The 10,312-nt window shown below is 43.9% G+C and overlaps 1 pseudogene; it reads left to right on the top strand.

The window, feature by feature from the left end:
• Positions 1 to 7,117: 7,117 nt before the first annotated feature.
• LOC115060492 (piggyBac transposable element-derived protein 4-like) lies at positions 7,118 to 8,867 on the top strand (annotated as a pseudogene).
• Positions 8,868 to 10,312: the final 1,445 nt, after the last annotated feature.

Here is a 10,312-nt window from a genome sequence, read left to right as displayed (position 1 = left end):
ATTCGTGTTCACAGAGCATGCGCAGGAAGCGATACGTGACCTGGGATATGAAGTATTATCATAGAAGAAAAAAGCATCAGATCCAGGCGAACTTTTGAAGTGACGCGCCGATCACGCATAATGTCACAGCACACTCATACACATACACATACAATTGTGTAATTTGGAAGATCAGATAAGATACCAGCGTACCCTAAATATGTATTAATAAGAGTCTCTACATTTCATTTAGACTACATTTCCCAGAGATCCCCGGGACACAACAGAGTAGCAGAGGGGAAGGCCAGACTGGCCATTGAACTCCCCGCAGGGTTGATGAGTAAATTCTAGGGAAGTGACGCCAATTCCCTACAATTTAACCCGAGGTCAACGCCCCTTATCCCCAGGCCCAGCCAATCAGATGCTGCGACTGATTTGTAACCAGAGCCGACCCTGAACAACACCAATTCCTGGCCTAACCAAGCCCAACCTCAGGTTTATCCACCTGTGTATCACAGAGTTCCTCAACTGTCCAGCATCATTCCTCCTTCCCCCAATGTTAGTTATTAAAATCTGCGTGACCTTTAACTCAATCGGGATTTAACAATCTGGTAAACAACATTGCTAATACTAATTCATGAGTTGATCTTGTGTGAGAAGTTCCAGTACAGTTGACAGCAGCAGACTAGACTTCATTAAGACTACACGAAACACCACTTTGTTAAAGAGCACTGTGCTGAAACAACTCTTCAAAATTAAAAGGGCTGCACGTGACTTCTTGAATGTACATGGCTTGGAGAATTCTGTTATAATACTGTTCAACCATGTTCAAACCACAGAAATTTTAGTGTCACATGTTCACCTTACGTTTGATTGCTATAAGAAGCTTAAATCTCTTTATTGAAAGTCTATTGTGAAGGATAATAAGACTTAAATTCTACTTGGTGTTGCTGAGCACTTCAATAAATTGATATGTAACATATAGAATCTCATGTCCAGGGTCAAAGTTAATTCCCTTTGAAAATAAATTGAAAAACCGTTCTGTTTTGTCCACAGGATTGATGTGCATTTAAATTTGTCTGATTAAACCATCAGGGAAAAAGAAAAATCTACTTTTTTGCAGTACAAGCCTACTAAAACAATACCGGACAACATCCACCACTGAATTCAAATTCACGATTAATCATCCAAATCTCTCCCAAAATTGAATGTATTTCATTATTCCACCATGTCCGGTCCATATTGGTTCAGTACATATTGGGTAATCCTGCTTCCAAATAGACACACAGACAAGGTGAAAACATTACTTCCACACCATATGCTTCCATCCGAAGTGTCACGTAACAGGCAGAGTCTGGACCCAATAGCAGACACAGGAGTCTCAGGAAATTAGTAAACAAGACTTTATTAACAAAGCAGCAAATAAACACTAACAAACAAAGTAACAAACAAACCAGATGGCTGGAAGGGGCAGTGGCTGAGCCTCTGGGGAGAAAAACAAAAGAAGCAAAACGAGAAAAAAAAGGTGCAGGAAACTCCAGGAGACGAATGCTATAACAAAGTGTCAACAGAAAATTTCTGGCAACACCAGGTGTGATACTAAAAGTCATTAACAGAAGATCACTAGAGGATTGAGGATAAGCAGGAACAAAATAGCAATGAAAAATAACTAGTGCAATACTATGAGCAGAAGCTTCTCCTTAAAACTAGCTTCAGAAACACAGGAAGTCACATAAGGCGATCGAGGAGCTAAGAACAAGGAGCAGGACATGGAACAAGACGTTCTAGAAATGGGGAGAGTGGAGACTGGGATTTAAATACAGGGTTAATTGGGCTCAGCACACCTGCACCAGAGAGCTGTAAGGGCTGGTGGTGACCAGTTTCAGATGAGATGAGGAAGGTGGGGCAAATCTGATGGGAGGCTGGGAGCTTTAGCCAGACTGCCGTGGGGTTGATTATTTTTATGATGGGGAATGGTCCAATGAATCTGGGAGCCAGTTTGCGGGAGTCCAGGGGTAGGGGTAAATCCTCGGTCGAGAGCCAGACCTTCTGTCCCAAATGATGCTCAGGAGCAGGAACCCAGTGTTTATCTGCTAAGAGGGGGTTCGGCTGGGCATAGCAGGACAGGCCAGCTCTAGCAAAAGCTCTCCAAACTAAGTGACAGTGACATAGGTGGGCTCTGACTGAGAGCACTGCCACCTCCCACTCTTGGGAGGTGAAGAGCGAAATGACATGCCCATGGCTGATGAAGTGAGGGAGTTGTGGGCATATTTCACCCACGGAAGATACAGGCTCCAGGAGGCAGGGTGACAAGCAGAGATACACCGACACCGACCGGCTGACTCCAGGTCCTGATTGGCCCTCTCAGACTGCCCATGGATTGAGGGTGATGGCCTGGCAAGAGGCTGGAGGAGGTGCCACCACACTTGGGATGTGAACTGGGGTCCATGGTGCGATACTATGTCCACTGGGAGGCCGTGGAGCCGGAACACCTGAGGTCAGCAGTCTCTTGGGCTGAGGGGAGTTTGAGGAGAGGAATTAAGTGGACCATTTTAGAAAAACAGACTCTTCACAGAGTCTGGGACGAAGATGGGACCTGAGCTGGGATGCGGATGCTGTTGCTGGGCCTGTAGGTCCCTCCACTTGATCTCACACACAGCCGAGCGGATGAAGCAGAAAGCTGGTAGGATGGTCCCAGGATCCCTGGGTGGTAGGAAAGGGTGAAGTGGAAGCATCCCAGCAATAGAGCCCAGCGAGCTTGGTGGGCGTTGAGTCTCTTGGCTGATTGTAGGTACAGAAGACTCTTGTGATCATTAAACACCAGAAACGGGACCTCCGACTCCTCCAGCCAATGTCTCCACTCCCGGAGTGCTGCCCCCACTGCCAGCAGTTCGCGATTGCCCACATCATAATTTCCCTCGGCCAGGGAGAGCTTTCTGGAAAAGAAAGCCCATGGGTGAACTTTAAAAGGCATTGACCTGTCACTGCCTCTGGAGCAGGAAGTGAGCCTGGATCACCCAGGAATACAACACAAGGTTGAGTCACTGCATCACAAACATAGCCTGAGTGAATATACTATTGAGTGCATGTGTATAGTGCATCAGCTGGCTCCAGTGGGTGTGGGTTTAGATTTGAGTACCTCCTCACATGAGTGTTGTCTTTGTGTGAGTAACTGAGTGAACCTGCGTGTGTGTGTGTGTGAGAGTGAGTGTCTGTGTTTTATTATGCAGGAAGCAACCTGCGTGATGAGTGAGGGACATGCATAGCTAGCAAAATCCTCTTGAGAAATAATGAGACCAGTTCATTATAGGTTCACAGACAGGCATCCAGTTGTGTGGTTACCACGGGCACAGTGTCATTGCTCTGGAAGACAAGATGTGTTGCTCAGAGAGCTGTTCTCAGGAGATAGGATGGTAAATTTTTTATTCAATGGAAGGCCCGAAGGCCCAGCAGACCTCCACAGAAAGGGTCTCATTGTACTTCAATATGGACCAGGGATGGCGTTTCTTTTTCATACTTTCAAGTACAAACAATAACAGTTACATCTTTGTGGCTGAGTTAGATTGTAATATTGAAGAGATGAAGAGATGGGATGGGATGGGTGTTTACTTTTGATCAAAACTCAGCTTGGAGATTCTTTTCCCTACAACCTAGAGAAGAGACCCCCTGTAGTGGGGAAAAAAGCACCAGAGCATTTTGCTTCTGCATTGCTCCTAGTCTGAACTAATGCATACGATGATTTACATTTTGAAATTGTGAAGATATTTCTGATTGCTCTTACAGCAATTTGATGTGTCAATTAATTTCAAATGAGCAAAGACAAGCCACAATTTAACATTTAAGAAGAGAGCTGAGGACAGAAAGGTGGACATGCCTGAGGGCAAGGCTGAGGATAGGACTGAATCAATTTCTGTCTTTGTGTGGTAAGTGTGTAGTTTACATGTGATCATGGTCCTACTCTAATATTCAGTCTGAGGACAGGGTTGAGGATGGAACTGAAGACAGGACATAGGATGGGACTGAGGACAAGACTGGACAAAACACTGTCTCTGTTGAGTCAGTGTGTAGTTTATATTTGATGTAATCACACTCTAATTTTCAGGGTATTTTAGTTCTGGATAATTAACACATGTGCAGGGATAGACAAAATACACAGCTCCAGTACTTGATTCAAAGTACAGATCCTCCTGGTCAAGTTATATATCCCAGTTCTCCAGTAAAAGCCCCTTACTCCACTCAAATCCTTTCCTCTCCTTCTCTTCTCCTCTCCAGTCCTCCCTTTACTCCAATCCTCTCTACCTCTCCTCCACTCCTGCCAGTCCTTTCATCAACTCCTTTCTCTCCTCTCTTCCTTCTTGTCTACTGTTCAAACTGGAAGAAGTTCTTGTTCAGCTTTAACAGAAGCTGGTTCTCATTGTTCTGTGAAGTAATTCCTCTACATCTTGCACTAAAAACCCTTTCAAAGGCAACAGAGGAAGGCAGGAGCTGTGTTTAGCTTGAGAGACAGGTTGGACACAGCTGGGAAAACCACTTGAATAGAAGATATGTGAATGAACAGAGTTTATGGAATTCTCAAACACAAATGTAACAAGTACTTCATAGAATTATAATGGTGTCAAAGGTAAAATATTAATTCATTCATCTACTGCTTATCAGTTTCCAGGTTGCAGGGAGTGCTGGAGCCAATCCCAGCTCACATTGGGTGAGCTTTAGCCAACAGTTAGCCAGTCCATCACAGGGCCAACACACAGAGACAGAGACAAACAACCATTCACATTCACACTCAGACACACAGACAATTTAGAGTCACAAATTAATCCAAACATGCATGTCTTAAGACAGTGGAAGGAAACCGGAGTACCAGAGGAAACCTGGGCAAGCACGGCGGGGAACATGCAAACTACACAAAGAAATCCCTCAGGCCTGGGAATTGATCCTGCGATCTTAAAAGTACAATATTTGTGGGCAAAAAGTAGGGTTAGGGTTAGGGTTAGTTTGCAAAAAATAAATCACTTAAGTTCAAAGTATTCTTAAGCAAAATTACTTTGTTACTGTCTACCACTGCAGAAGTTTGAATAAAAGCCTGTGCACACCAGCAACACATAAGTCATCACCACATATTTCAAAAGGGAGTAGGACAACACAACAGTTGCAGGAACAGGAGCAGAGTGTTTTCTCATTAAATCCCAACTTTCAGGCCATTGCTCCATCCAGAGGTTAAGTTGTAGAAAAAAACGTGTTAACTGAGGACAAAGATGTTAGACCTCTGTTTGTCTGAGGTCTGATTTGCATGTGCTGCTGATCCTCAGACATAAAGCCAACATTATTCCCTGGCTGTTTAAAATGTGCATGACTGACATTGCAGAGAAGTCAAGCCAGCTTTATCATGCTGTACTCAGCCACAGCCAATAAACTCTGAATGAAGCAAGTGATTCTCTATCCGCTCAATTTGCATAGAAATACACAAACACACAACATGTTCAGATTTGTGGGACACATGTAGACTGATACAAATACAGAAATGCAAGCAAGTGCTTATGCACACACTTAAGTGTGTATATATAACTGGGATTGCACATACACACACACACAAACAAACACACTCACACACACACACACACACACACACACACACACACACTCCTCTGTCCTCTGGAATCAGCATTTTGAGACAATGAGACAATGATAACGGCTGCTTATGGATCACTTAGTGTGAGCAGTCAACGTGCCCTTTGTGTTCAGTCAATACGCAGCCTGTTCTCGATCATCAGAGTTGTCATTATTTTGCAATGCATTCCACTGTAGAGAATATGTGGAGCCTTTTATTTGTTGCCCCCTGTGGCCTCATTGAATCAGGCCATCACTGAGAATGAAGCCAACTTTGTTGTCCATCAAAGAAAGCTAACAACCCAAGCCAAAGATGAAAATTCATTAGCCTGTCAGAAAAAATGTCTGCATAACTTCAGTGGAAGCAGGAAGAGATGATGCTATGCTAATGTTTGTTCTCTCCATCAAAAAGCTACTTTCTCTAGTCAGGTTCTGTGGAGGGTTTGTGGGTTCATGGTGGAAACCCTAGCCCACACCATCATCACAGTCCTGAGACCTCCAGCATTTGCTTTGTACATGGTACAGAGGCATGTTACAGACATCTTTTCTGTCTGTGTTCTTCATGCAGTCATGTCTAGGTTTTTCATAATACAGTTTGTGAATGCCCCCCACCGTGTTGTTTTAGATCAGAACATACTGAGCAGCAGAGTGACATCAGAATGAGTACAGATGTGACCTGACAGTTTCTGAGAGTTTCTCTTATTGTTCACCCACTGTCCCCGAGCCTGTAACCTCTCTCTTTAAAGGGTCATTTCTCTTGTCACTAACTCACTGCTAGACCAATTCAAATACTATTTCATGACAAAACCTGGCACCTGAGCCAGATGAATCTCAACAACATTTTGCATAATTCATTGTACATGATTTGAGACATGATGTACGCAGGAATATCAGACGTGGACCACGGAGCAGTGCAAGAACATGGTCTGGTGTGATGGTTCAGGTTTAATGCTGCCTGTCACATGAAAACAATTGTTTTTAGGAACAACAACCAGTTGAAGGTGTTGACTTAGATCCAAATCCCCCCACATCCCAATCCAGTCTGGCTTTTGTAGGATGAGCTGGACACCTCACAACTTTCAGGACTTAACCCTTGTGTGGTGTTCGGGTCTGTGGGACCTGTTTTCATTTTTTATTAAAAGAAAAATTATACAATGAATTCATTTTTCAAACTGAGACTCACTGGCTTTGGCTCATTTTCTGTGAAGAACATATATCAGAATACATATTTAATGAACACACCACACACCCACACACACACACACTCTCTGCACAGAGGGCCCTGGAATTGATTTTGGAAGAGAGAGAAGTTTTTGATGATGATGTAGAGGGAGAGGATTCAGAAGAAGAGGTTTCAGAATTTGAGGATCACATTTCTGAAAATTCTGAGTCTGACAGTGACTCTGAAGAAGATGATGAGATTGAGCATCAGCTAGTTCCAAAACAAAGACGAGCCACAGGACCAGACCGTCAGCAGCCAGCCCCAGGCCCAGAACAAGCCAGTCAGTATGGAGAAAGTGAGGAAATATGGATGTCAAAAAATTCTGAAATTGAATGGTCTTCTCGCCCAAGAAAAGAGCCACCCCACAAGGCTGCCAATGTGATAAGGATGCAACCAGGGCCCACACGGATGGCAGTTACTCACACACAGGACATCAAGTCTTCTTTTGAGCTTTTCATCCCAGATTCCATCCAGGAAATTATTCTTGACTGCACTAATTTAGAAGGAAGACGTGTTTTTGGAGAGAGGTAGAAGGAAATGGACCAAACCCAATTACATGCTTACTTCGGAGTTCTCATCCTTGCTGGAGTTTTCAGGTCCAAAGGGGAATCTGCAGAATCCCTGTGGGATGCAGAAACTGGCAGAGAAATTTTCCGTGCAACAATGTCTCTGGAAAACTTTCACATCATTTCCAGGATTATCCACTTTGACAACCGAGATGACAGAACAGCTTGACGGCAGAGAGACAAACTAGCTGCCATCAGGACAGTGTGGGACAAGTGGGTGCGCCGCCTCCCCCTGCTGTACAACCCTGGGCCAAATGTCACCATTGATGAACAGCTGATGCCATTTAGGGGCCGCTGCCCCTTTCGGCAGTATATACCATCTAAACCTGCAAAGTATGGTGTAAAGATCTGGGCTGCCTGTGATGCCACTTCCTCATATGCTTGGAACTTACAAGTCTACACAGGGAAACCTGATGGAGGAGCCCCCGAGAAAAACCAAGGAATGAGAGTTGTCCTCGACATGTCTCAGGGACTCAGTGGACACAACATCACATGCGACAATTTTTTTACCTCGCACAAACTGGGACAGGAGCTCCTGAAGAGGAAGCTGACCATGGTGGGAACAATAAGGAAAAACAGGTCAGAGCTCCCACCTAACTGCTGACTTCAAAGAACAGGCCTGTCAAGTCTTCCAAGTTTGCATACACGGCTGACACATCCCTGGTATCCTATGTGCCAAAGAAAGGCAAGGATGTGGTACTCATGAGTACACTGCACGGGGATGGAAGAATCTGTGACCAGGAACATCACAAACCAGAGATCATCATGGATTATAATGCCACAAAAGGAGGGGTAGACAACATGGACAAGCTGGTGACGGCCTACAGCTGAAAACGGAGGACTCTACGCTGGCCACTGGTGATATTCTTTGACATGTTGGACATCTCAGCGTACAATGCCTTTGTCATTTGGATGGCACTGAACCCAGAGTGGAAACGAGTGAAGCTCCAGAAAAGACGGCTCTTTCTTGAGGATCTGGGAAAGGCATTGGTGAGACCACAAATTGAGAGAAGAAAACATATCCCCAGAACCCCAGCCTCTGCAGCCATGGTGAGGAGGATTCAGGAGGAGAATGCTGGTGCCCTGTCCACCCAACCGACAGAACCACAATCTGCAGAGCCTGAAGTAAGTGTGTGATGCTGTTGCAGTAAATGTCTGGCACTCATGTCTTGTGAGAGAGAGAGAGAGAGAGAGAGAGAGAGAGAGAGAGAGAGGTGTTCGTAAAATTCCTGATCTTTTCATTATTCTAGGTTGTGAACACCAGCAACAAGAAGAAGCGGTGCGAAGTGTGCGGACCCAAGATGGACAGGAAAACACGATATACATGCATCAAGTGCAAAAAGTATATCTGCATCACACACACAGTAAAGCTCTGCCCCTCATGTGTTGTATAGGCTAGTGGCTAAAGGCCATGTGTTCAATGGGGCTGATGTGTTGTCTTGACTGATATGTTTACTCTGTGTTCATGTGTTCAGCTTGTGTTGTGCACCTGAATGGGTTAAATTTCAAGTTCAAAGAAATAAAAGTCAGTAAGTTTTGAAAAACCTTGCTTCACTTGTAAATTTGTTTCCACTCACATCTTGATTTTAATTGATTTTCTTTCTTATGTTTTAAATAATAAGTTATAAATGTGACCTAACAAAGGTAAAGGGCAAATATTAACCATATATATTGTTTATACTGCTTGTAATTGGGATAAGGTAAACATCTGTTCAGTATTTTAACATAAAAGTGTTTGATTGTGAGGCATTAAAAGCCACAAAATGCAACGGGTCCATCAGACCCACAAACACTGGCTGAGTAACAACAATATGAACATCACACAAGGGTTAAAAGGTTTGCTGCAGGGGTCTTCATCCAAATACCACAGCTCAGCTTCAATGGCCATGAGGAGTAAAAGCCTCCAGGATCAGGGCTGATTAGATGACAAAAAGGGGGCCACACAATCTTTGGCAGGTGGTCATAATGGTATGGCTTATAAATGTACATATAATGTATACAGTAAGTACGGAAAGTATTCAGACCCCCTCAAAATTTTCATTCTTTTTTACATTGCAGCCATTTGCTAAAATTATTTTCTCCTCATTAATGTACACACAAGCACACCATTTTGACAGAAAACATTTTTGCTCATTTATAAAGAACAAAAACTGAAATATGGTCACAAGTTTTCAGACCCTTTGCTCAGTGTTGAGTCGACGCACCCTTTTGAGCTAATAAAGCAATGAGTCTACTTAGGAATAATGCAACAAGTTTTTCACACCTGGATTTGGGGATCCCCTGCCATTCCTCCTTTGCAGATCCTCTCCAGTTCTGTCATGTTGGATGGTGAATATTGGTGGACAGCCATTTTCAGGTCTCTCCAGAGATGCTCAGTTGGCTTTAAGTCAATGCTCTGGCTGGGCCATTCAAGAACAATCATGGAGTTGTTCTGAAGCCACGCCTTCTTTAATTTATCTGTGTGCTTAGGGTTGCCTTGTCGTAAGGTGAATCTTTGGCCTAGTCTGAGGTCCTGAGCACTCTGGAAAAGGTTTTTGTCCAGGATATCTCGATAGTGTACTTGTCAGCACTCATCCTTCATTCAGTTGCAACCAATTGTCCTGTCCCTGCAGCTGAAAAACACCACCACAGCATGATGTTGCCACCACCATGCCTCACTGTTGGGGTTGTATTGTGCAGGTGATGAGCGGTGCCTGGTTTTCTCCACAGATACCGCATACAATTAAGGCCAAAAACTTAATCAGACCAGAGATTTCTCCATATCATACAGCTTGGAAACACACAATACTTGTACTCTAATACTTTGATGCCCCTTGTTATTTTCCAAACACGTTTGTGTTTAGAATCACAGTTTTCAAATATAGACATAAATGTTGTTGAGATTCATCCTCTGGGTCCATGAGTGTGTGTAGATTACATCTGGCTCAGGTGCCAGGTT

The sequence above is a fragment of the Echeneis naucrates genome, chromosome 19, assembly GCF_900963305.1.
Source record: "Echeneis naucrates chromosome 19, fEcheNa1.1, whole genome shotgun sequence".
In the NCBI taxonomy this organism is placed as follows: Eukaryota; Metazoa; Chordata; class Actinopteri; order Carangiformes; family Echeneidae; genus Echeneis; species Echeneis naucrates.
This window is presented reverse-complemented; position numbering and strand designations above follow the sequence as displayed.